This window comes from Ovis canadensis, chromosome 4, assembly GCF_042477335.2.
Source record: "Ovis canadensis isolate MfBH-ARS-UI-01 breed Bighorn chromosome 4, ARS-UI_OviCan_v2, whole genome shotgun sequence".
Taxonomy (NCBI): Eukaryota; Metazoa; Chordata; class Mammalia; order Artiodactyla; family Bovidae; genus Ovis; species Ovis canadensis.
In genome coordinates this window covers 45,884,595-45,911,821 of record NC_091248.1, presented here as the reverse complement: position 1 = coordinate 45,911,821, position 27,227 = coordinate 45,884,595, and the positions used below count along the sequence as shown (strand labels likewise).

General features: G+C 42.2%; 1 long non-coding RNA gene across 4 annotated transcripts in view; it reads left to right on the top strand.

Annotated features, from left to right (window-relative positions):
- Positions 1-27,227, top strand: part of LOC138439209 (uncharacterized) — a 221,950-nt gene that overhangs the window by 171,431 nt on the left and 23,292 nt on the right. For 2 of the 4 annotated variants that reach the window (XR_011256629.1, XR_011256630.1), the window contains exons 2-4: positions 18,371-18,720; positions 18,804-19,183; positions 20,977-22,415. This is a non-coding gene — a long non-coding RNA (uncharacterized lncRNA). Of the gene's footprint in view, positions 1-7,060; positions 7,136-15,990; positions 16,568-18,370; positions 18,721-18,803; positions 19,184-20,055; positions 20,145-20,976; positions 22,416-27,227 lie in introns of those variants that run through there. The other 2 variants (XR_011256628.1, XR_011256631.1) reach the window with 2 other exon arrangements.

Here is a 27,227-nt window from a genome sequence, read left to right as displayed (position 1 = left end):
TAGAGAGATACTAATGGATTGCAAGGAATTGACTTGTATTATTGTAGGGTAGCTCCAAAATCTGTAGGGCAGACTGTGAGGAAGGGCACAATGGCTGAATTTCCTCCCGATCAGGAAAGCATCCGGTCTGTTCTTAGGACCTTCCCACTGATTAGAATCAGGCCAACCCAAAATATCTGGGATAACTTCCCTCACTAACAGTCAACTGATTATGGATGTCGAGTGTATTTACTAAATACCTTTACAGCAATACCTAGATTAGTGTTTGAACAGCTGAGGTCTGCAGCCTAGCCAAGTGGACACATCAAAAGACCATCACATGAAACTGGAGCCTGTTATACAGAGTGAAGTAAATCAGAAAGAAAAACACCAATACAGTATATTAACACATATGTATGGAATTTAGAAAGATGGTAACGACAACCCTATATGCAAGACAGCAAAAGAGACACAGATGTAAAGAACAGACTTTTGGACTCTGTGGGAGAAGGGGAGGGTGGGATGATTTGAGAGAATAGCGCTGAGACATGTATATTACCATATGTGAACTAGATGACCAGTCCAAGTTCAACACATGAAACAGGGCCCTCAAAGCCAGTGTACTGGGACAACACAGAGGGATGGGATGAGGAGGGAGGTGGGAGGGGGGTTCGGGACGGGGGGACACAGGTACACCCATGGCTGATTCATGTCAATATATGGCAAAACCCACCACAGTATTGTAAAGTAATTAGCCTCCAATTAAAATAAATTAGTTAAAATAAAAAAGCAAAAGAGACCATCACATTATCTTTTTCTACCTCTAAAGCTGTGCTGTCTAACAGAAGATTTTGCATTGATGGAAATATGTTATTTCTGCATCATCCAATAAAACAGTTACTGGCCACATATAGCTATTGAACTATTGAACTATATTGAGGAACTAAGTTTTGAATTATATTTAATTTTAATTAATTAAAATTTAAATACCCTATGTGTCTACTGGCATCAAGTTCTAGAGTATAAGGCAGGGTCATCTGTTGAGAATATTATTACTAGTTAAAAGTAACAAATGGGTTGATCAAAACTGGCCCCCCAAACCATCAGATATTCTCATTTGCCCTTTAGTCTATACAGTGGGAATTTCTCAGTCATAGCTGTCATCTCTGATATTGACCTTGCAGTTTGCTGGTATCACAGTTTGCAAATATTGACAGTAAACATGGGATTGTGATTCTAGCTGAGCAGCTCACCATGCAAAGTAGGTGTGCATTCCAGCATGGAGCAAGCAACAGTTCGTTTCCTGTATGCGCAGAGGTTCTTCCAGATGGCAAACTTGTTATAAACAGCAGCCGTCCTGTACTACATCATGTTTTCTGATTAACGGATTGTGTTATCTTATCAGCACACTGAGGATACACGTGGTAGGAGAAATAGAAAGCACGCATGCCATATTCCCAAACACAATGCAATAAAACTCAAACTTAGCACTAACAACACAGCTATTTATGTTTGGAAATGCAAAAACATTATTCTAAATAATTCTTGAATCAAAAGGAACCAAAAACTGAAATTAAGACCTATTTAAATAAGCTGATAGACAAACTACACTAAAATACTTCTCTTAGATAGCTTTAAAATAACTTTTCAGAAAACAGGGTAAAATATAAACATAACTACACATTTAATTTCTGGAGGCTAGAAGGAGAGCATCAACATTAACCCGAAGAAAACAGAATATAGTAATAAAGACAAAAATAAAATTAAAATGTTTACTTGATAATTGAAAGCTATAGTTTATTATTTCAAATACACATAGTTCTAGAAATTTTAACATTAAAATAAGAGTACACAAATAGTTCTAGGAAGTGAAATTGTCAGTCACTCAGTCTTGTCCAACTCTTTGTGACCCCATGGACTATATAGCCTGCCAGGCTCTTCTGTCCATGGAATTCTTCAGGCAAGAATACTGGAGTGGGTTGCCATTCCCTTTTCTAGGGAATTTTACTGACCCAGGGATTGAACCCGGGTTTCTTGCATTGCAGGCGGATTCTTTACTGCCTGAGCCATATAAAAATATTTGTATGTTTATAAATAATAATAACAAGTACTTGACAGCTTTCTATATTTCAAGCACTGTTGTTGAAATATACAATGATTAAAAAAACTGTTCATACAATAGATAGAATACTATACAACTATTAAATTATAAAAGGTTATTCTACATATAGGACATTGAAGGTTGTCCATGACATACCAACAGTGAAAAAGCCATGATCTCATTTTTAAAAATATATCTACTAGTATGTATATTAATGGGGCTTCCCAGATGGCTCAGTGGTGAAGAATCCTCTTGCAATGCAGGAGACTCGGGTTCGATCCCTGGGTCGGGACCATCCCTTGGAGAAGGGAATCGCTACCCACTCCAGTATTTTTGCTTGGAGAATCCCATGGACAGAGGAGCCTGGTGGGCTACAGTTCATGGGGTCACAAAGAGTCACACACAACTGAGCAACAAATGTGTATCAATATCAGTATTTTAAAATCCAAAATAAGACTGGGGATGGAATTGAATCAGAGAAGAGAACTTCTGCATTCTTTTTTTTTTTTAAGTTTTTTTTTTTTTTTGCAATGATCTTGTTTAATAAGTACAGGGATGATACTTTTAAAACCACTAAATGTGTTAAATATAGTATCAGTTCCTGAGAGACTGAGGGCTGAACATTTTTCACTTAGCAGGTATGGAAAGCAGGTCTTGCTAAAACAATTTCCCTTCTGCTCCATGCTAGTCATCACCCACACTTCAGTAAGCTCTGCTTTGCCATGTGCCTGGAATATTTTTGTGGTGGTGTTCTGAACTAATGACTCTTCGTAGTGGCACATGTTACACAAGAAAGGAAATATATCAATTTCAGGATACCAGAAGGTGTCAAGGTGAAATATGCAAGGTCAGAGACCACAGCTGATGAAGACCTTCTGGTGGCTGCACAGGAGGGGCTGGGGCTTTGTCCACCAGGGCACAGGCATGAGCGGAGGTGGGTGTTAAAAGCCAGGGTTACTCCCCTGCAGGGTGTCTTGACCAGTCCCTCTCACGTGGCACCCAGACATGTTTTATATTATAATTTAGTCGGCATGGTTTTATTTTTCTCTATGCTGATTTCATGTCTGTCTCTTGCTTCTGGGATGTTCACTGTATTCATTACATTTCTGTTGAGAATTTTCTAAGATGTCCTGATATAATGACTTGTAATTTTTCCAGACCAGCAGTGGTGACATTTGAAATTACTAGCAAGCTGTTCCGGAGAAGGCAATGACACCCCACTCCAGTACTTTTGCCTGGAAAATCCCACGGATGGAGAAGCCTGGTAGGCTGTAGTCCATGGGGTGGCTAAGAGTCGGGTACGACTGAGCGACTTCCCTTTCACTTTTCACTTTCATGCATTGGAGAAGGAAATGGCAACCCACTCCAGTATTCTTGCCTAGAGAATCCCAGGGACAGAGGAGCCTAGTGGGCTGCCGTTTATAGGGTCACACAGAGTCGGACACTACTGAAACGACTTAGCAGCAGCAACAGTAGCAGCAGCAAGCTGTTCCTCCACAGTTGAGAACAAATATTATTATTTACTTTCTGTCTGACTGATAGACTTATAGAAGAATTTTGAGCTTAAAAGGGACTGTAGAAATTAAAGAAAATTTGTGAAGATCCTATTTTGCTCCAGGTCTTACTTTCCATCCCTTAGAGCTTACCTTCTGCAGCAATGGCATTCCAACTTCCATGTGAATAAGGATTACCTGTAGAGTTTGTTAAATACAAACTCCTGGATTCTACCAGAGTTTCTGACCCAGTAGCTCTGGGGAGGGACCCCAGGATTTGCATTTCTAACAAGTTCCCTGGTGCTGCTGCTGCTGTTTTTAGAAAATCATTGCTCTAGAGTGGCACTGTGCAACAGAGATTTAATGCCAGCCACAAATGCAAGCTACATATGTATTTTTAAGTTTTCTGGAATCTGTATTAAGAAAGTAAAAGGAAACAGGGGTTGGATCAATTTTAATCACATTATTTGACCTAATCCACAATCTTATCATCTCAACATGTAGCCAATATTATAAGTTATTAAAGACATATTTTACTTTTGGGGCGATGGGATGTAGAATTAAATCTTCATAATCTGATGTGCATTTTGTCCTCGTAGAACATCTCATTTGGAACCAGCCACATTTCAAGTGCTCAGTAGCCCCACATTGGACAATATGTGCATGCTTGCCGAGTCGCTTGAGTCCTGTCTGACTCTTTGCCACCCCATGGCCTGTATCCCACCAGGCTCCTCTGACCATGGGATTCTCCAGGCAAGAATACTGGAGTGGGTGGCCATGCCCTCCTCCAGGGGATCTTCCCAACGCAGGGATCAAACCTCATCTCTTATGTCTCCATCTTCGGTAGGTGGGTTCTTTACCACTAGAGCCACCTGGGAAGCACCTTGTTGGACGGAATGGTTCATAGTAACGAGTGCATCTTAACCATTTTTTCTTCCCCAGTATACCTGAGGGATAGGCATCCCTGGTGGTTCAGTGGTAAAGAATTTGCCTGCAATGCAGGAGACCCAGGTTCAATCCATGGGTCAGGAAGATCCCCTGGAAGAGGGCATGGCAACCCACTCCACTAGTCTTCCCTAGAGAATCCCATGGACAGAGGAGCCTGACAGGCTGCAGTCCGTGGGGCTGCACAGAATCAGACATGGCTGAAGTGACCAAGCAGCAGCAGCAGCATACCTGAGGGAGATGATAAATTTCCAACAATAATAGTAACTCATTAAGGCTACATTTTCTGGAAAATATACGAACAGGCCACCCTTCGTCCATTTGTATTAGGGGCTCATTGAGCTGGAGCAGGTGTAACATACTTAACCAGATGAAAATTGTTATAGTCTTGGCAGAAAAGACGGTTCCAATTATAGTACAGTGTCCTGTCCATATTAACCTAATGTCTGAATCCTGTGGATTTATAGGCGACATTGGGGTAAGAGAAGGGGAGCAGAAAGAACTGTTTAACAGTGACTCAAAGGAAACTAGGAATAACAGCATTTGGGGTGGGAAGGGGCTGTCTAAAGAGTGACTTCCAAGTCCTCAGTAAGGAGAAGTCACGTGTTTTTTCTGCATCTTGCAGAATGGTGCTCACCTTCGATATGGTAGGGACTGCAGCCCCCCAGCTATGCAGGAACAGTGATGCCTAGCAGATGGGGGAAGATGCAGAGAGAGCAATGGGGTGGCTTGGAAGAAGTGTCCTTGTTCAGTGAGTATATGTGAAGCATGATGGGAACTTCTAGAAACACTGGCAAAATGGAACTTAAAATGGGAGGCTGAGGTCCATATAAGCATGTGGGACAGAGTCCCCAGCAGTACCCGGTTGATTATTGTTAGAGTGACCTCATTACATGGATAAATTGTATAGGGGTTCAGATGATTAGCCAGGGATCTCAGGGTAAGCTACATAGACCAAAGCAAGCTCGCGCCAAGCTAGGTCTGGTGACTTTGGTTTTGTAAAGATGGAGGAACTGGGTGATGGGGCAGCGGGAGAGGGTGATTTGTTTCCAGGAGAGGAAGCAACTTGAAAAAAGGTCCAAGTGGGCAAGAAGCATTTTGCAGAAGCCGTGTCTGCCTAAAGGAAGACAGGGGGAGCAACAGCTGCAAAAGGTGGACAGAACCTGACCATGTTGGACCCAGAATATAAGGCTTAGAAATTTGGACTTTGCTTCATAGGATATGGGGAACCCTTGAGAGTTTTTTTTAGCGTGGTGATGTTATTAGATTGTTTATTATAGAGAAAATAATTTAGCAGCTGAATGTAGAACAAAATGTTTTGAGAAAAGACTAGAAGCCAGACCAGTTTTGCTGCCCTCAGAAGGGTGAGTTGCTACCTGGACCTGGAGTGAGGTTTGGGAGTAAAGGTAAAGCAAAGATTTGAGAGCTGGCAAGAGTGGAACTAATAGCACTTCTGGAGGATGGTTGCAGAGGTGGGGAAGAAGGAAAGGAAAAGTGTGAAAGACAGATGTTGACAAGGGGCTGGTACTCAGGGAAGCAATGAAGGAAAAGAGAGAGACTAAGGAGAAAGGAGAGAGAAATGGGAGACAGAAAGAGAGCCAGAAACAGACAGACAGACTCCTCTTCCCTCTCAGATAGAGGAGAGGGAAGAAAGACACAGATAATGCCAAGGTTTTGAAGCCAGTGGCTGGTGCAGTCAGTGGTGAGAACTTTAACAGATATAGGGAAACACTTAGAAAAATCTGGTTACTTCAGTTTACTTTAATCCAGGTCTTGGAATCATCACCTCATTAGGACTGTGCAATGAAACTGAAGGCCAATGGCTAAATTTGTTCTGATTGTGACCCTTTTCTGGTACTTACTGGGAGAACTGTGGGCTGCAAAACAAGTGTCCTTGATGAGACAGTCCTACTGTTAAATGGTAAACTATCCCTGTTGCTAGGAGACATACTCCACCATCTTCTGCTGAAGAAGAGAGATGCCTAACTTCTAATCAGGTCAGCTATTGTTCAGAAAGGACTTCTAGTTCAACCCAAGACAGATTTTGCTCGAGTTTAGATTGTTTTTGGAGAGACAGCAGTTTCCTGACTCCCTCCTCAGCCCCTGCCAGGGCAGCAACATCCACAGCCATCCCAGATGGGTCTATGCCTGTGCCACAGACGCAGCCATGGAAGCAGCTGGTCCACTTGTTCAATGCTCGCAGCCTCACGTATCACCACACCACTCCCAAGAGATAGATTCAAAGCCTGAATTTAGAGACATGGCTAGAAATCATCTGCAGGGGGAAATCCAGGCCTTTCTTTCACATTGTTGAGAGAGAGAGGAAGGGAAGGAGGAGAGAGAGGAGAGAGAAAGTACCCTGTGGTAAAATGAATAGGAAAAAAGAAATTTCCACTTATGCTTTATCTGTGGCTCACATTTTGACCATTTCATAATCATTCTCTGGTATGCTTTGGGGAAGAGACATATTAAAGTATTTGAAAAACTCATTTACTATCCTGGCATTCTCTTGATAAGAAACTTACCCTTTTGTTTTCCCCAGAAAAAATCTAACAACTCTGGACTGTTGACAAACATTCCCTTTTGGTGTCCCAACTCCTCTTGAAGCCAAAATGAGGTAATCAAAATTTTCTAAGTAAATATGTAATTGCCCTAATTTGCATATTATTTGCATGACTAGGGATGCAGGGATTTTTCTCCTCCTTCTGTGGGAGAAACCCAACCGCAGGACCTTCTTGGATTTCAACCTGTATCTAATTTCTTGCCTTAGACACACAGTGCTAAGAGAATTTTCCCAGACATTTAATCTGACCCCTACCCACCCCACCCCCCATGATCTCTCAGTTTTCTTATTATAAGCAAATTAAAATACTCAAACTTCGTCCTGCACCATAGCAGGAAATCTATTCTCTTCCAGAGTATTCCAGAAGACTCTGGAAAGTGATTTCTTACTGAGTAGCGACAGCTTCTAAAGGCTTCTGCTTCTCTCTACTGGCTTTGCTCTAAGAATACAATTTCTCCTTCATTTCCTAAGGAACTGCTAACACAGTCTAAACTGCATGTTTAATCAGTTTACTAAAGATGAAGATAGTAAGGAGAATTACAAAGCACAAAACAAAAATGTAAAGCTCTCAAATATCACAGTCCTATCCAGCTATTCTGTTTCTTAAGTCCTTCTTTACCTTTCTTCCTTGGGTTCTGGCTTGTTGCTAATTGTTTCACTCACATCTTTGCTCTTCTCTCCAAATCCCCAGCTACTGAATTGCAGTGGAAAATGGAAATCCATTAATTAAGGCAATTAACAAAAATCTAACACTTCTCCAGATACTTAGCCACAACTTTTGGCTTAAGGAAGAGTACTTGTTACTTTGTTAAGATGATTTTCACCTCCTTTTGTTTTTTTTTAGGACAGTTTTCCACATTTCATGTTAGTGTAAGCCTTATCATAGACAATCAAAAATTCCTTTAAAGTCTTTCTTTAAAAAGAGACGCGGGCATGCTCAGTCTCTTCAGTGGTGTCTGGCTCTTTGTGACCCCATGGACTGTAGCCCACCAGGCTCCTCTGTCCATGGGATTCTCCAGGCAAGAATCCTGGAGTGGGTTGCCATGCCCTCCTCCAGGGGATCTTCCCAACCCGGGTACCGAACCTGCGTCTCCTGCATCTCCTGCATTGACAGGCAGATGCTTTACCCCTGAGGCTCTGGGGAAGCTCTAAAAAAGAGCTATTACCCTCTACATGTATATCAACCACTCCCACCTAGCAACAACCACAGTCTGTAGGCAGATTTTTGTTCTCCAAACAGAACCATTCTGAAATATATACTTCTCTGCTGTCCTCAATATCCTTATTTCTATTCAGTGGAACAGAGGGAAAAAAAGAATGCCTAACCTTGGAATTAGAGAATCTGTGAAGGAAAAAACAGCCAACAAAGAAGTTAATTATAAATATTATTCAAACTCTTTAAACTATGTGAAGGAAGATGATGTAATGGAAAAATTGCACGCTTGAGGTTCTGGCAGATGACAAACCTGCATTCAAATCAAAGTCTAAGAACCATTTGCTCTGTGTTCTTGGGCAAGTTACTAACTTTTGTAAAATAGCAGTAAACATGCCTGCAACATGGGTTGTTGTGAAAATTGAGAAAATGTATGAAGCACTTGGCATCTAATAAGGGGCTCAGGAAATAGTCCTTCTTGTCCCACTCCTCAGGCTAGTAAACTGCTATTGTTAGTCAATATATTAACTGGTGCCTTAAATGCCTTGGGATTATTAACCAATGAAATAAACTGTTCCATTAGTCAGTTTAGAAGCCAAGCCCAGTCAGACTCTCACCTATTCTCCACTCTTCCTGTTCTTTTACTCTCTTTCCCGTCCTGCCTCTGTTCTTTCTACTCTCCACCCCTTTTCTCCTCACTCTCATTTGCTTCTTGCTGTGTAATGGGAAACTGTCTATTGTACAGTGCCAAAATAGAGTTAAGTGCTTATTCTAATTATTGAATAACATCTTATATTCCCTCTTTTTCTTAATTCAAGTAAAGTTGTCTATAAAGTTGTCTGAGAAGCATAGAGTATAAACTGGCTTTAAGTGTGCTCAGTTGCTCAGTTGTGTCTGACTGCTTGTGACCCCATGGACTATAATAGATTGCCAGGCTCCTCCGACTATGGGATTTCCCAAGCAAGAATACTGGAGTGGGTTGCCATTTCCTACTCCAGGGGATCATCCCAACCTAGGGATTGAACCAAGTCTCTTGTGTCTCCTGCATTGGCAGGCTAATTCTTTACCACTGAATCTCCTGGGAAGAACCACCTGATCTCAGCTGATTTGGGAAGGTGGGGATGGAAGATTTTGGTCCTCAGTAACAAAGAGATTCCTTACCCTAGTTTCAACCACTTTGCTTCTTATTTTATTATTATATGCTCAGTAGTTACACATCTGCAGATATTGTAGAATGAACAAACAGGAAATCATAATTTCTCTGCCATCATCCATCCAGGTGTTGAAAACCTAGGAGTCATCCTTGACACCTCACTTTCTTTCCTACCCCACAGCCTTTTGGCTCTACCTTCAAGATAGATTCTGTGTCCACTCACTTTCCCTCATGTCCAGGGCCACTACTCTAGCTTCCTGGACTTCTCAAAAAGCCTCTTACCAATTGCTTTGTGCCTACCTGCCAGCCCCCCAGAAGTCTGCAGACTGGGGAGAGTGTGTAGACCAGCCAGAATAGGGTTGATAGATTTAGCAAACAAAAACACAAAACACCCAAATAAAAAGTAATTTAAGGTTATCAAGTACTTTTCAGTTGTATAAAATGTTATTAAAATTATTTTTATACTGAAAAATTATTCACTGTTTACCTGAAACTCAAATTTAACCGGGTATCCTGTATTTCTTTTTGGCAATCCTAAATTATAATCATTTCCTTAAAAATGTAGATGATGAGATGGAATGAAAATAATAGAGTGTGAAAATGATAATTACTTATAGAATTACAGGAATTAGAAATATCTGATGGCCAGCCTGTGGATTAAGAACTCTCTCTCCCAAATATTTTTTAGCCACATATACTATGTATTGTACTCTATAAATGAGAGCTGTGGTCAATCTAGAGAGATGAATCTCTACAAGAATTCTTACCTACTAGATTTGCAACAGTAAAACAGCCCAAGAACCCTGCACATAGGCACATTCACATAGGTGCATTATGTACATTTTTTAGAAATAAATTCCATTTTGGAATATTTTAGATGCAAGAAAGTTACAAAGATAGTACAGAGAGTTCTGGAATATCCTTCGCTTACTTTTCCCCAATGCTAACATTTTGCACAATCTTGATACTTTTGTCGTAAGTTGCTTTAGCATCCTTTTTCTGTCCTTAGATACAACGTAGGCCCCTATGTTGTGTTTAGTTGCCGTGTCTTCTTAAACTCCTCTAGTCTGTGCTAGGTTCTTAATCTTTTCTTGTTGTTCCATGACCTTGATAGTTGTGAAGAATATCAGTAGATGGTTTTAACAAAAATTTCCATCTCCACTTCCAGATAAACACCTGGTTTAGAATCACAGAGATGGAAGGGGGAAAGCATAGAGGTTTAGCGTTAGGACATCTGAGTTCTGATCCTGCATTATGTAATTCCTTCAGCAATGGGAGTCTAACTTTATCTGTTTTAAAGTGGGCATATTGTTACCTTTCTCCCTGGGTTTTATAAAGTTTAAATGAGATAATGTTCAGGAAAGAGATTTATGATGAAGCATCAAATATATGATCATCAAAAGGAAATTTATATTTCTAATGTCTGAGTTTTCCTATCCTGCAGATTTGTATAAAGTGGAGATGGAAATCAATAACATTCTATTCCAGGAATTTTTAAATAACATTCTCAGAAAGCTCTCCAAAAGAAAAAAGTGAAAGCATAAATCAGATCATACCAATCCACCAATGATGTTCCGCTGTTTTCTAAATAAAGGCCAAACTCTTTGCCAAGGTTTTTCTAGACTGACACTATATATGCCTCTGGCCTCAGCCCTGCCATTTGCTCACTCTGCTCATCGAGCTGGCCTTCTTCCTGTTCTTACATCCAGTCAAGCCCACTGAATCTGCCATTTCCTTTGCCTGGAATTCTCTTCCTTAGACCGTTACCTGGCTGGCTCCTTCTTTCAGTCAGACCTTGACTCACGTGTATACTCTTTAGTAGATCTTCACTGTCCTCTCAGTCTAAAGCACACCCTCCATCAATCCCTGTCACATCACTTGGTATTTATTTGTTTATTTGACTGCACCAGGTCTTAGTTACTGCATGTGGAATCTAGTTTCCCGACCAGGGATCAAACCCAGGGCCCTCCTGCATTGGGAATGTGGAGTCTTAGCCACTGGACCACAGGGAAGTCCCATATCATTTGGTTTTATTTTTCATAACACACACTCCATTCTGAGATTCTCTTGCCTGTTATCTGTCTCCTTCATTGAGCTGCATGAAGTCCGGGAATTTGTCCAGCCTTTTTCCTGTTTCATTCCCAGAAGCTAGAATAAATTCCCAGCTGATAGGTAGGTCCTCAATAAATACTTGCTGAACAAATGACTCTATCACCGTAGCTGAACAAAGAGGTAGGTCCATCCAGCTTGGTAACACTGCTCTGTCAATCCATGTCACCAGTTCAGTTGGTGCCTCTATTAAGACAGGCAGGCATAGTGGCCCAGAGAAGATGAGAGAAACTGCATTATTGCTTGTTAGATTATATTCTGTACTTTGTTGACTCAAGTGCCTGCACTTACAGGCTATGAACAAAATGTTGCAAAATGGTATATGTAGTCTGACCCTTGTAATACTCATACACAATAAAAATTTGTTGAATGAAGCATATTTTTTCAAAAACGTGTCTATATACAAATGTCTGGAAAATGGCCTGAAAAAACAAACAACCAAATGTAAAAAACAGTAAGTATTCTTGGGAATGAGATTGAGTAATACTTTTTTCCTTTGTATCTTTAAAATTTTTATATCATGAGAACAAAATTATAATCATTTCTATAATTAAAAAATAGCAATAAAATTATTTTCATTTTTACAAGACAAGAAAGGATTTACCTATAAGAAAACTGATATTTGAAATGAAGTACATGAAAAGATATGAACAGATGGTTGACAGAAAAGGAACTACAAATGACTTTCAAATATATGAAGATATGCTCATTCTCAAAGAAACATGAATTAAAACTACTCCAAGAAGTTTTTTTCACCTATTTGACAAAAAGCCCAGCTCAATTATACAGTATGAATCAAAGCTTGATAATACATTGATTGTGGTTTATTGATCTTTTAGTCTTTTCTTACATCTCCAGGGCATTGCCCAAATGGTTATTTCATTGCTACTTTTTCTTTTAACTCTAGAGAAGTAGTTCTCAAATGCTGTGTTTTAGGATCACTTGGTGGGCATTTAGAAATCCTGGTGCGCTCGTGAAAAGATGTTCAGCATCACTAATTATTAGAGAAATGCAAATCAAAACTACAATGAGGTACCACCTCACACCAGTCAGAATGGCCATCATTAAGTAACAAATGCTGGAGAAGGTGTGGAGAAAGGGGGGAATCCTTCTACCCTGCTGGTGGAAATGTGAGTTAGTGCAGCCACTATGAAAAACAGTGTGGAGGTTCCTCAGAAAACTAAAAATAGAATTACCATATGATCCAGCACCCCCACTCCTGGGCATACACCTGGACAAAACTCGAATTCAAAATGATACATGCACCCCTATGTGCGTAGCAGCTCCATTCACAATATTCAAGACACGGAAACAATCTAAATGTCCATTGACAGATGAATAGTTAAAGAAGACGTGGGACATTTATACAATAGAATACTGCTCAGCCATAGAAAAAGATGAAATAATGCCATTTGCCACAACATGGATGCAACCCGAGATTACCATACTAAGTGAGGTAAGTCAGAAAGAGAAAGACAATTACCATATGATATCACTTATATGTGGAATCTAAAATATGGCACAAATGAACGTATCTACAAAACAGAAATAGACTCAGACATAGAGAACAGACTTGTGGCTGCCAAGGGGAGAAGGGGTGGGGGAAGGGAAGAGTAGGCATGTGGGATTAGCAGATGTAACTATTATATATAGGATGGATAAGCAAGATCCTACTCCATAGCACAGGGAACTGTATTCAATATCCTGTGCTAAACCATAATGGAAAAGAATATTAAAGAAAGACTGTCTATATGTGTATAACTGTGTCACTTTGATGTATAGCAGAGATTAGCACAACATTATAAATCAACTATACTTCAATAAAAAAATGAATTAAAAAAGAAGTCCCGGTGCCCAAGTGGCAACCTATACCAACTAAATCAATGTTTGGGGGAGTGGAAACCAGGCATAAATATTTTTTTGAAGATCTTCAGAAGATTTCAATGTCCAGCAAAATTTGGAACCCATGCTACAGTGTTTCTAGTCAGTATTGAGAGGAAGCCTTTAGTATTGAGCCCTCTTAAGGAAGCCCTCAATATTGAGCAGCAAGACCACTACTACACTGACAACTTACAGCCATCTCTGTTAACATGACAGCTTTCTTTCCAGGAAATTCTTGTCAGGGAAGAAAGAATAATAACTTGCTATTTGCTTTTGTCTGGGCAAAATAGTTCGTTCATCTAGTCAAAGAGCTCTCTTCTCAGAACAATAGACTGTTTACCTGGGCAAACAGTTCACTTGTCAGACAGCTGTGTACTTACCCAAGACTTGACCGTCACCTTGCTGCATCCACCAGTACTAAACTATCATGTCATGAATCTTGCCCAGTCCCAATCAGATTCCCCACTTAGAGCTTCCTTAAACCACTTGAACCCAGACCCCCTAGACCCTGTAAATATGCTTTCCTCGGCATTGCTTGATTAGCAGGTTTTTCTGTGGACATCCCTGGTGGCTCAGACGGTAAAGTGTCTGCCTATAATGTGGGAGACCCAGGTTTGATCCCTGGGTCAGGAAGATCCCCTGGAGAAGGAAATGACAACCCACTCCAGTACTCTTGCCTGGAAAATCCCATGGATGGAGGAGCTGGTAGGCTACAGTCCACAGGGTTGCAAAGAGTCAGACATGACTGAGCAACTTCACTTCTGTGGTCTTCAGAGAACTTAACTTCTGATAGTGTAACTTCACTGCCCTTTATCTTCACCTGCATTTCATTCCTGTGGGCTAGGAGGAAGAGCTTCCTGATCTCGATCATGTGAATCCCATCTTTTCCTATAAATCCCGACCCCCCAATCATTCTGTTTTTTGGAACCTTCCCCTCTTTCTAGGAAAACCACTCCTGCGTTCCTTTACTCACACATTTGCAGTACTTCTGACATCAGAACTGAGGGTTTTCTACACAGCAAACAATTCTCTGCAACACTAGTTGTGCTGTGCTGTGCTTGGTCGCTCAGCTGTGTCTGACTCTTTGCAGCCCCATAGGCTGTAGCCTGCCAGGCTCTCCTGTCCATGAGGATTCTCCAGGCAAGAATACTGGATTGGGTTTTCATGCCGCCCTCCAGGGGATCTTCCCAACCCAGAGATCAAACCCAGGTCTCCTGCATTGCAGGCAGATTCTTTACCATCTGAGCCACCAGGGAAGCCCAAGAATACTGCAGTGGGCTAGCCTAACCCTTCTCCAAGGGAACTTTCCAACCCAGGAATCGAACCAGGGTCTCCCGCATTGCAGTTCTTTACCAGCTGAGCTACCCGGGAGGCCCCAGTTGGGTGTCCTATAATTCAGTTCTGACGCTATCTACCTGTGAGTATCTCACTTCTACAAGGGATCCCTCACTTCAGACACCAGTCATGAGTCGTAGATGGTCACCTATCTATCATCTGACCAGCAAGCTATAAACCAGGGTTCCCATAACCCCCTACTTGGATTCAGTAATTTGCTAGAAAAGATCACGAAATTCAGGGGAACACTTATGTTTACCAGTTTATTATAAAGGACATAATGAAGGATCCAGGTGAACAGCCAGATGAAGAGATACCTGGGGCAAGTTGCGTAGGAAGGGGCAAACCACTCTGCAGGCACTTCCTGACCGGGAAGTTCTCTGAAGCTAGTAATTCTGGGATTGTTCTGGAGGCTTCATCACATAGGCAGGATCAATTCTCCAGTCTCCTGTCCCTCTCCCCTTCCTAGAGGATAGAGGGTGGGTGGAAAGTTCCAAGTTTCGCCTCACGGCGTGGTCTTTCTGATGACCAGCCCCCAACCTGAAGCTACCCAGGAGTCCACCAAGAATTGCCTCATTAGAACAAAAGACATTCCTAGCACCCAGGAAATTCCAAGGGATTGAGGAACTCTGTGTCAAAAACTGGGGTCAAAGACCAATTAGTAGAACAAAGGATGTTTCTAGTGTTCTTACCACTTAGGAAATTCCAAGGATTTTAGAAATTTTGTGCCAGGAACCAGGGGCAGAGACAAACATACATATATATATTTGTGTGTGTGTGTGTGTATATATATATATATATATATATATATATATATATATATATATATATATATATATATATATATATAATTATTTTCATAACCTCCCTCCTGACTCTTCCTGTCATCTGGTTTGCTAATATTTGCCCAAATTGAAAAGATAATCATTTGACCTTGGTATCTCTTCTCACAATTATTTTCTGTCCATATCCTTGAATGCATGAACTGTCACCACAGCATCACCTTCGTGGGCAGCTATGCCTCTCCTAGTTTTCTTTGCCTGACTCACCACACAGCTGAAACTTTTTCTTGCACATCTTACTAATGACCTGTTTATTGCCACATCTAATGGTCTTTCATCAGAGTTCCTTTTGATGACCCCACTGGATATACACTTACCTCATCTCTTCTCCCTGTTGTTGTTGATTTTTTTTTTTTTTTGGCTTTGATGACATGTCACTTTCTCCCTGTTACAACCTCACTTTCCTTCACTCACTTTCTCTCTCTCCCCCTTTTAGTTCCTCTTCCTTGCCCCAGTTACCATCTGTAAGTATCCTCCAAAACTCCAGTCAACTCACATGCCATCTCTGAAGGAAGAAACTTGTGACTTCAACCCTCACCTTCGAGAACAACTTCTACACCAGTAATTCAAGCACGGGATAGAGCAGGTGCTTCACAAATACCCTTGAATTAATTATCAAGTAGCTGATGAAGATGAGCACATCATTTCCATGGAGTGTCTCATACACAGTACCAGCTGGAATTGGCAGCAGACTTTGCATCTGGACTGAGCAAGTATGTGTGCTCAACACTGAATGTGTCACCTGAAGCAGACTGTTCCAGTAGCTCTGTTGTATCTTAGAGAACTCATGACTCCATTCTCATGATTGTCAATCAAATCCCAGCTGCACTGCCTACAGGACACCAGCCTAAGGTCTTTGGCCAGCCCTCAACATAATGAGATGGGATTTACTAAAGGAAAATTGAGAAACACCCTCTTGAGGATGAGATCTCAGAGCAGCAAGTCTTCACTCTCCCTCTCCATTAGGCTACAGGGGGAAACACATGTGACCTTTCTGGTGTAATGGGGACATGGTAACTATCTTGCCCTCTTGTAACTCTATCATAGGTACTGAATTAGAGGTGGAAGAGGGTGTGTTCATGAGTTATCCCTGAAATAGCTCCGGAGACATGCAGAACTGCCGTTGAGCAAGTTATGTTTATGGTTTTTCTACCCAGTTGTTGTCTAACAAATATGTTTAAAGCAGCATTTTAACAGACACGGTACTAAGTGCTATGGGCTTCCCTGGTGGCTCAGTGGTAAAGAATCTGCCTGCCAAAGCAGGAGACTCGGATTTGATCCCTGGGTGGGGAAGATCCCCCTGGGAGAAGGAAATAGCAACCCACTCCAGTATTCTTGCCTGGGAAATCCCATAGACAGAGTACCCTGGCAGGCTACAGTCCATGGGGTCACAAAGAGTCAACCATGACTTAGCGACTAAATAACGACAACATACTAAGTGCTGGTGATACTTGTCCGCTGCATCCAAATTGCTCACACACACTTAGGTCCCCACACAACCACATTTATGCTGTGTAACTTACAGTTAGACTTGAAATCAGGACAAAGGGCTATCATATTTGTCATAGTTTTGCAAGGTGTTTTCACATCCACTATCTCATTTAATATTCTTAACAGCCCAAGAAGATGGGCAGAGAAAATAGTGTTGATTCCATTTTATGGAAGAGGATATCAAGACTTAAAAAATGTCACATGCAACGTACTATGTTTAGCTTACGGTTGAGAGCCGGGACAGCAAGCCAGGTGACCAAGTAGAATTCCCTGCTTTTGTCACTACCCCGTTCTGCCTTCCTACCTCTTTTTCCTCATCTGTATGAAGAAGGTGCTAGGCCGGTGGCTTTCTGCTATGGTCCCATCAACTATAAGACTCTCTGAGTCTGTAACCAGGGCCCTCCAGAAAGGGAGCTCCCAGTCTGGGAGGGACAGTTGGACCAAAAAACTAACAACTCTGTACCTCCTAGGGTTGTGTGAAGATTATAGTATATAATATACTAATCCAGTGCTTGTGTGTGTGTGTGTGTGTGTGTGAGATTGAGTAAAACTAGATGGAGTTGTACTTTGTAGGTACCACTTTGCAACAGGTATTTCTCCAGGTTCTCCTTAGTTTTCCAGGTATCTGCTTTACTCAGGAGACTTTGGGGCAGGGATCATGTGATACCCACCATCACTAAGAATAGTGTCTTCTTTAAAAAAAATTAGTATTTGTTTTATTTTTGGCTGTGCTGGGTCTTCGCTGCTGCATGCACTTTGCTCTCTTTGCTGCGAGCAGGGGCCACTCTCTGGTTGTGGTACGCAGGCTTCCCACCACAGTGGTTTCTCTTGTTCCAGAGCATGGGCTCCAGGGCTCAGGGCTTTCAGTAGCTGTGGCTCCCAGGCTCTGGAGCACAGGCTTAATGGTTGTGGTGCATAGGCTTAGCTGCTCTGTGGCCTGTGGGGTCCTCCTGGACCAGGGATCGAACCTATGTCTCCTGCATTGGCAGGCAGATTCTTTACCACTAAGCCACCAGGGAAGCCAAGAATAGTGTCAACAGGGATTGTTGAAGAAACAATGGGTACATTGAGGCAGGTTGATCTTAGAGAGGGAGGTGGCTTGATCCATGTGCCAAATTCTCACCTCAACACACATTTTTGCGTTTCTCAAGATATCTAGTTTAGTATGCTTGGTGGGAACCCACCGTGGAAGTTTAACAACTGTAAAATGGGTGCAGGGGGCAGATTTTGAGTAGAGAGGAGGATGAAGAGGAAGAAGAAGGAAGAAAACAGGAGAGGATGGAGCTAGAGCATTCAAATGTGTAAAAATGCTTCTGTCTTCACAGACATTAAGTGCCAGGACTTCATCTGTCTCGCCGTCCCCATATTTTGCCAGTACTGCAACCGGAACTCCAGGTCTGCCATGGAGACAATCTCATGATGACATTACGTTCCAGGAAGTCTTGCTGAATGCACAGCAGCGGCAGCCCTGGCTCCCCCCTCATTCCTCTGGGAGCCTGCAATTTGTGTTGTTTTAGGCTCTGTGGCCCAGGAAGCATTATTAGATGGAAGTGTGCCATCTCCCCACCCCGGCTCCCAGTGCTGTCTTTGTGGCCAGTGAAGTAAATGCATCTTGTGCCTCTTAAGAAATGTGGGACAGGAGGTCGGGTGGAGCCCTGCCAGCGTGACAGTGGAGGTGCGTCAGTGGCTCAGTGGCAGGTGGCAGAGGCCAAGGGCTTGGGAATCACTTACAGTCACGGAGATTTCTTTCTCTTTCAGCCTTTGCCCTCTGATGGGAATGAAGCAGCAAGCCGCCAAGCCACACAACGGAAGCCTGAAATGAGATGACTTGGGCAATTTGCACAAGAGTTTCCTTCTTTAAATAATTACAGAGTCGCTATCCCTGGGGGCATTTGCTTATTGGCTGCCTCAACAGTCTTCTTCTTTTTTTTTTTTTTAAAGCAAGTCTCTTAAAGACTCTGCTCTTGGTCTTACATGCACTTGCCCAGACTTGTCTTATTCTTATAGGACTGATGTTCTACTGTTCGAAAGTTAGGAAGGAGCTGACTCTGAGCTGGAAACAAGGGCAGCAGAAGGTCAAGATAGTGGGCTCATTTTGTGCATGAATCCCAGAGAGAGAGTGCCAGCCATTGCAGGAGGTGGGTGTGAGGGGTTGGATGTGCAAAATGGGGTCTAGCTGGCAGCCCCCGGGCAATCTGCTGATGGTGGGTTGGAAATGGCAACTGTTGAAAAACACTGAAAACTGGGTTGTTTCTCATCTGAAACATGGCGTCTGCACTGACTGTAAATGATCCCCACAGGGAACTAGGCAAGGGTGTGCTGGTAAACTGGCTCTTTGGAAAGAAAAAAAAGGAGTGTTGGTTTGTAACCTTAGTAAATACTTTGACTCTGGCACATTTCCAGCTACCACGGTTAACCTGCCTGCCAAAATCCCAAATGTTTAACACTCCTCTCTCTGGAACTGGTACCAGCAGCTCCAGCCTGCCACTGGCTAAGAAACAAATCTCTACTTGCCACTCGCAGGCCAGCTTTGGGTCCACATGCAATACTCCCCCCCTGCCCAAATTAAAAAAAGAAAAAACGATTGGTTTCAGTTTTGCCACTTATTACATGTGTGCTTCTTGGCAAGGACTTTACTCTTTCCAAACATAGCTCTCTCTTTTGAAAAACAAGAGTTCAGGTTATGCCATGTAGTATCTTTGCCAAGCTCATACCGCTCTTCCCTAAGATCCACATCTTCTGTCTCATGTGCTATGCTTGGGTTAAGAGATTCTGCACCTGTGGCCTGAGCTGATTAAACAAACTGAATGGCCAGGGGCCAATCAGATCTCTCCTTTGATGATTAGCCCAGAGCAATCCCAAGCTTGAATTTGCGAATGGAGAGGCAGAGAGAGGGGGACCCAGGCAGAGAGAGGGGGACCCAGGCAGAGAGAGGGGGACCCAAACAGAGGAAGTCCTCTGCCACCTACCACATCCCTCAATCTATCTGCTCTTTGCTCTGATTGTTCAGCTTTGTCTTGGAGTCGTGGAGATGTCCCAGTTGCTCCCAATAAACTTTCTTCTAGCTCTCAGGCCAGTGAGAGTACGACTTTGTAAACTGTAAGTAATAGAGCTTTAGTGAGTTGAAGTGAAGTCGCTCAGTCGTGTCTGACTCTGTGTGACCCCAGGGACTGCAGCCTGCCAGGCTCCTTCCATCCATGGAATTTTCTAGGCAAGAGTACTGAAGTGGGTTGCCATTTCCTTCTCCAGGGGATCGGCAGAAATGATCTTCAAGGTGTTGTTGTTGTTGTTGTTGTTTTGAGCTCTAATATTACACCAGTGGTTATCTAAGTATGGTCTTCCCACCAGCAGCATCAACATCACTTGGGAATTTATCAGAAATGCCCCACCCCAGACCTATTAAATCAGAAACTCTAAGGGGGCGTCCAGCAATTTGATTTTACAAGCCTTCCAGGTAATTCTGACGTGTGCTCAAGTTTTGCAACCTGCTGTATTTACTATTTTAAAGGGTTACATTTTATGTAAGAAAGGGATTTTCATAACACGTGCCACGATCTTTCTAATTAAGTTACTAGATTGAGGATCAAAAGATGATTTTTATTGGTAAAAAAGTTAATTTTTTAAAAATTATTAATTTTATTAAATTTTCACCCTAGCATATTTTTTTCTTTTTATAAAGCCATTTAAAATGTTTATTTTATTAAGGGTTTTTTTTTTTTTTTTTGGCTGTGCCACACAGCATGCAGGGTCTTAGTTACCCAACCAAGTATTGAACTTGTGCCCCCTACATTGCAAATGTGGGGGTCTTAACCACTGGACCACCAGACAAGTCCCCAGAAGTTAATTTTTATAAATAACATGTATTACTTTTGCAACTTTAAAGAAATTTCAACAGATTTTGTTTTTCTTTTTTTTAAATTTTTCATTTCAGTGGACTAAGACTGACATTTCAAGGATTAGCGTAAAAGAATAGAAGAAAAGTGTGAAGAATGAAAATGCTGCCAATAAAGAACAAAAAAGTAAGCAACAGATCATTTCAAATGGTGAAAGTCTGGACGGGAATACAAAACAGATAACCCAGATGCTGTGTGGTTTTGCACTGGACCAGATTTCGCAAAATGTACCATTAAACACTGAAATGACTAATAATTTCTGGCATTGGGAAACTGCAGTAATGATTGATTTACATAAGTACAGTAAAAAGTGAAACAGGAAACTTTGACTTAAGTTCATCCTGGTGGTTTTCACCGTTAGTTTGGAAAGATAAGGTTGAATTGGAATTTTCACTGTCACAGGATCTTAAACAGCCAGTTGGAATAGATAGGGCTCCTTTGTGGGTTGGTTGTTTGAAAGTAACATATTATTTTTCCATGTAAAATCATACGTTGGAGGGCCGACTGCAGGTAGCACAACAGAATCCTTATTGGAAGGAAATCACAGTGCTGGTAATAGTACAGGTCCCTGGGAGGGCAGGTTCTATGAGATGCCCTGTACTTTAGCAGTTCCCTCAGCAGCCTTTAAAGGACAACCTCTGTGCTGGGGTTAGGGAAAGCAGAGTGATGGAAGAAGGGACTCTGGAGGGTGGGGAGTCCTCTGGGGGAAGGAATGGGGACTTTATTTGCATAAGTGTCAACAGGGAGAACACTAAGGGTGGAGAGGGCTCTGCCACCAAGTGTCCAAATATGTGTGTTATTCATAAATTGAATAACCAAAAAATTTGGGAACTACCTGTATTTGCTATCTTGCCTGGAGAATCCCAGGGACGGGGGTACCTGGTGGGCTGCCGTCTATGGGGTCGCACAGAATCTGACACGACTAAAGTGACTTAGCAGCAGCAGCAGCTGTATCTATTGTAGTGTCAACCTCTGAAACAAGTCTGAAGAGCCTAGTGGTTATACTTGCTGGCTTTGCAGTCAGGTGGATCTTGGTTTGAATACCAATTCCATGTGACCTTGGGCTAGTTACTAAAACATACTGTGTCTCATGTCCTCATCAATAAAAGGCAGGTGGTAATGATGAGTGTTTAGCTGACGGGGTTGCTGTAAGAATTCAATGAGATAATCTATATAAAGCACTTAACACATTGTACATTTAATATAGAGGGCTTCCCAGGTGGCACAATGGTAAAGAATCGGCCTGCAAGTGCAGGAGACACAAGAGACTTGGGTCGATCCCTGGGTCAAGAAGATCCCCTGGAGAAGGAAATGGCATCCCACTCCAGTTTTCTTGCCTGGAGAATCCCATGGACAGAGGAGCCTGGCGGGCTATAGTCCATGGGATTGCAAAGAGTCAGACATGACTGAACACACGCACTCTGTGTATTAGCCCTTAAGATGCTTTAATGATTCTTATCCTTTTTGAAAAAGAAAATGATAGTTTGAAGTTTAGAGAGGTTGATTAACACAACATAAGAAGTGTAAAGAGGACGTTTAATAGTTGTGGGAAATTGCACCTACTTTATTATGTGAGCTGGTGAACCTCCCCACCGCCCAGCACTGAATCTTCACTGAAGATTCCACCAGTTGAAAATCTTGCTATGAATGTGTTCCACAGGAATTTAAGAATTCTAGAGAAAATAAATACAAGAAAAACTTCTATAATGATTCATGATGTAGAAAAGATGTTTATTATTATAATGATTATTTCCTTCAATATGATTGCTGCTTGAAGATAATAGTATTTAAAAACAAAAACCAAAACAAGCCCTGCCTAATAGTGCAGGGAAACTGGGCTGGGTATATTTAATCACGTGTCTTGCTCTTCTGACAGCCCCAACTGCTGAAAATATTCATGAGTGTGGTTTTGCCTTCATGTTCCTGGGTAAATACGGATAATACCTTGTCCTTCTGGGCCTTAGGAATGTTTTGAAAGGCCTGAAGGTTTACAGCTGTTTGGCTCTGACACAGGGTTTCCCAGGGCCTTTGTGGTGTGTGGACAAAGCATGTTGGTTATGTGGAACTTGGTGGGTATGCTGCCTATGGCCAATGTCATCTAGAGAAGATGCCAAGGAAGGGCCCCTGGAGCCCCATGTGTCTGTCCCAGGGATTTGGAGCACATCCCAGAGTGGTGCTTCTGTCTTCGAGCAGGGAGACACAAGTAAGTTCTGTTGATGTGTCTTCTATTTACTGCGATTGATTCCATCTCAGTAACATACCATCGAAGTCCAAGCATTTACAGAGTAAAAGGGCAAACTTCCAAAGAACATGAATCTTTGTACCAGAGGGAGTTTGAGAGCTCTCTTGTGATTTCTCTGGGTCTGTTCTGGTTAGCTGTAGAGCCTCAGGCACTGCATGGGTCTCCAAAGAGTGCCAGGATGATGAGTTCAGACTAGAGTGGGCTCAAGTTGGTGGTTGAGTCCTATAGACGAAAGCTCTGGAGTCAGAAGTCCAGAGGTTCTGGGTCTGGCTGGCTAATGTAGTCACGTAACCATTGCCAGTCAAGGAATACCTCCAGTTAGGGCCCAGTCGAAGTGGTTTTCTGAAGGAGTTTGTGCTTAGAACTCTCCTCCATGGGTGCCTTACATTAGAAGCAGTAACTTCTCAACTGACTCTCAGACAGATCCTGATAATACCTGACAACTTCCTTGGGGTATAAGCCTTCCTAAGAATATTCACATTTTAATAAGAGGCAGTTGGAGATTTAAACAGATTGTAAGGCAAAGAAAGAAATCTTTTTGTAGGTTGGGTACAAGGGCAGCTGATGTGGGAAATAACTTTTGAATACACTGTCCTGCCTGGTAATCCTAAATGACGTGCATTATGCTTGTCTAATTGGACTGACTTTTCTCTCTTGTAAAATGGGGATAGCAACCCTTGACTTTTCTGACTCAGAAAGATACATCATGACAAAAAGAGATAATAGATGATACTTTTGAAAGTATTGACACCAGGGCATTTTGTTTTAATTTTTAATAGGCAGCAATGTGGCTTTAAGGAAAAAGCATAAGTTTTGGAGTGAGGCAGATGTGGGTTCTGATTGCTCTATATGAACTGCATGAAAAATCACTGAACTTCTGTGAGCTTCAGTTTTTTCACTTATAAATAGGGATGATGGTCCCCACCTCTCAAGATAATTGTAAGGTAAGAATGGGATGCTATTTTGTGCTCTTAATGGTATTAACAGCAATAAATGTTGGGAGTTATCATTCCTCAGAGCACCATTCAAATGTGAGGTTTTATTTTGTGCGAAGAGCAGTTATGGTATAAATCCAGTCTAATCTCAGGTTGATGGAAGGCTGCATGACCTTTGAGGACCCAGGGAACCTCTGGGGTGTGGTCTGAACTGAAGCAGAGGAGCTATGAGCTCCATTTCACACCTGAGGCTGTGCTTCGAGGTGGCCTCTTGGGGCGTTTGACCATTATTCCCCAGTGACTTTATCTTTCAGGCATCCCTTAAAATGCCAGCTTTGAATAAGTGAAGCCCAGTCTGTACATCACCAGCTCACTGTACAGGGCCTGGGACACAGTAGGGGATCTACCAACATTAATTAAATATACAAAGGACCAGGATTGGCCATCTGTACTTGCATGGGCTCCTCCACAAAGTCCAGTCTGAACCTGAGCTCTAGGAAATCAGGACTGGGAGAAGGCTATGTGGTCATGCAATGAGAATTTAATATCCAGATGGTATTGAGGGCAAAAGAGAATAGTGTGGACTACATAGGGATGAAGTGTGTTCCTTTTCATCCCAGGTCAGCCTGAAAAGTCATGTGTCTTGATCTTCAGAGCTGAAGGAAGTATGGAAAATGTTAACTTATGTGTCAGGAAGATGGATGCATGTCACTGCTTACTGCTACTTCTGGAATCAGGGATCATTCATTCATTCAACAAATACTTATTGAGGCCCTACTATATGCGAAGCATTATTTTAGAAACTCAAGATATATCACTGAACAAAACAGACAAAATCCTTGTCCTCAAGGAGTTCCATTTGAATGGGGAAAATAGACTGTTAGCAAAGAGATCATTAACAAAGGTAGGCTGAATATAAACCTAAAAGCAGTGTCAGGCAGTGGAAACAGCCAAGGGGTGTGATTCCCAGTAGGCTGGTCAGGAGACAGCAAGAGGGCCTCTCTGGCTGAAGGAAGTATGGAGGAGAGAGTGATAAGAAATGAGGTTTGAAGGAAGCAAGAGCCAGGTCCTGGAGTCCGTTTTAGGCCAAGGCCAGGACTTTGGGTTTATCCTAAGGGTGACAAGAGAATTTTGAGCAGAGGAGTGATTTCTGTTCTTAAAGGACTCTGGCCGCCTGCCCAGCTGCTACTGAAGAAGCTCTGGTGAGAGGTAACTGCCACATGGAGAAGCATGGAAGGGGTGGAAGAAATAGTAAATGAAGGATTGTGGCATATGACTTAGTGACTGAGTCGACAGGATTTGCCAATGCATTGGATGGAACATTTGAGAAAGAGAGACCAAGGATCACTCCAAGATGTTTTACCTAATTAGGAGGAAGTGTTTCCTGAGATGGGATGTAAAAAGGAGGGGCAGGTTTTGTGAGGGGAAATGAAGGATTTGGTTCCGGTTCCTCTTATATTCACCTATTGCTATGTAACAAACCACTCCAAGACCTAGTGACTTAAAAGTACAATGGATTATTATCTTTCATGTTTCTTAAAGATGGACTAGGCTCATCTAAGTGATTCTTGGTTGTTTTTCTTTGGCAGTTGCAGTGAGTCATTTGGGGCTCATTCCTGTGGCTGGGCAGGCAATTCTGGCCATTTGCCGGGAGCTCAGCTAGAGCTGTTGATGGCATTGTGAACATACGTTGCTTGACCTTCTTACAGTAGGGCATCTGGGTTCCAAGAGTGAGTATCCCAGGGAGTTGCATTCCAAGAGAGCTAGGCAGAAGTTCCACCATGGCTTCTTATGGCCTAGCTCTGCAAGTGTCAAGCTGTTGCTTCTGCTTTGTTTTACTGGTCAGGCAAGCCACTCAGGCCAGCCCATATTCAAAGGAGAAAGGAGTAGGACTTTACCTCTTGATGCAAGGAGCAGCATCCATATATAGGGAAGGAAAGAGCTGTTGGCAGTCAACTTGGGGCGCCATCTACCAGTGATACTCTGAGTTTGAGATGTGTACTGATATTCAAGTCTGGGACTCAAGGAAAGATTGAAAGTGAAAGTGTTAGTCATTTGGTCGTGTCTGACTCTGTGACCCCATGAAATGTAGCCCACCAGGCTCCTCTGTCCATGGGATTCTCCAGGTTAGAATACTGGAGTGGGTTGCCATTTCCTTCTCCAGGGAATCTTCCCAACCCAGGAATTGAACTCAGGTCTCCTGTGTTAGAGGCAGATTTTTAACCAGCTGAGTTACCAGGAAAGCCCCAGGGAGAAATTGGGTCTCTGGAAATTGGGCAGGAAAGTTCTCTTCAGGATCTTCCGAATTCTTAGACCTGATATGTTAAATTAGAAACAAATTACTCTCCTGCCTTTTTGTTTCCCAAGACTGATTGGAACTGTATGTTTCAGTTGGATATGTCTCTGGTAGCTAAAAAGAACTGCATTTAAAAAATCATCATTAATATGTATTAATTACATAATACAATGCCTGATGCTATAGACATACAATAAGTATTAATCATTATTATTGGCTAGTACATTTTTTTTACTTCCTTATTCACATTGTTTCTAAACTGCCTGACTGTCCCATGCTGTCTCTGTAGCATGTTATTCTGGCTGTAATCACATTGGGTTGATTGTTCTGGATGCTGTAAAACAGTTCAGATGAGCTTTTCTTTCATTTAACCCATTATTAATACATGCACCATTTCTCAACCTGGAATCATCTGACATATTTCCTGAGTCCATAAAATCTATGGTATTTAAACATTTCTGGATTTTCATATTTATGGTCATCTTAAAGTAATAGCACATTCTGGAACTCTCAGACTACTCCTTTTATTGAAGTTATTGTTGTTGTTCAGTCACTCAGTTGTGACCAACTCTTTGTGACCCCATGGGCTGCAGCCTGCCAGGCTTCCCTCTTCTTCACTATCTCCCGGAGTTTGCTCAAACTCATGTCCATTGAATCAATAATGCCATCCAACCATCTCATCCTCTGTCATCCCCTTCTCCTCCTGCCTTCTTTCCCAGCATTAGGGTCTTTTCCAGTGAGTCAGCTCTTCTCATCAGGTGGCCAAAGTATTGGAACTTCAGCTTCAACATCAGTCCTTCCAATGAATATTCAGTG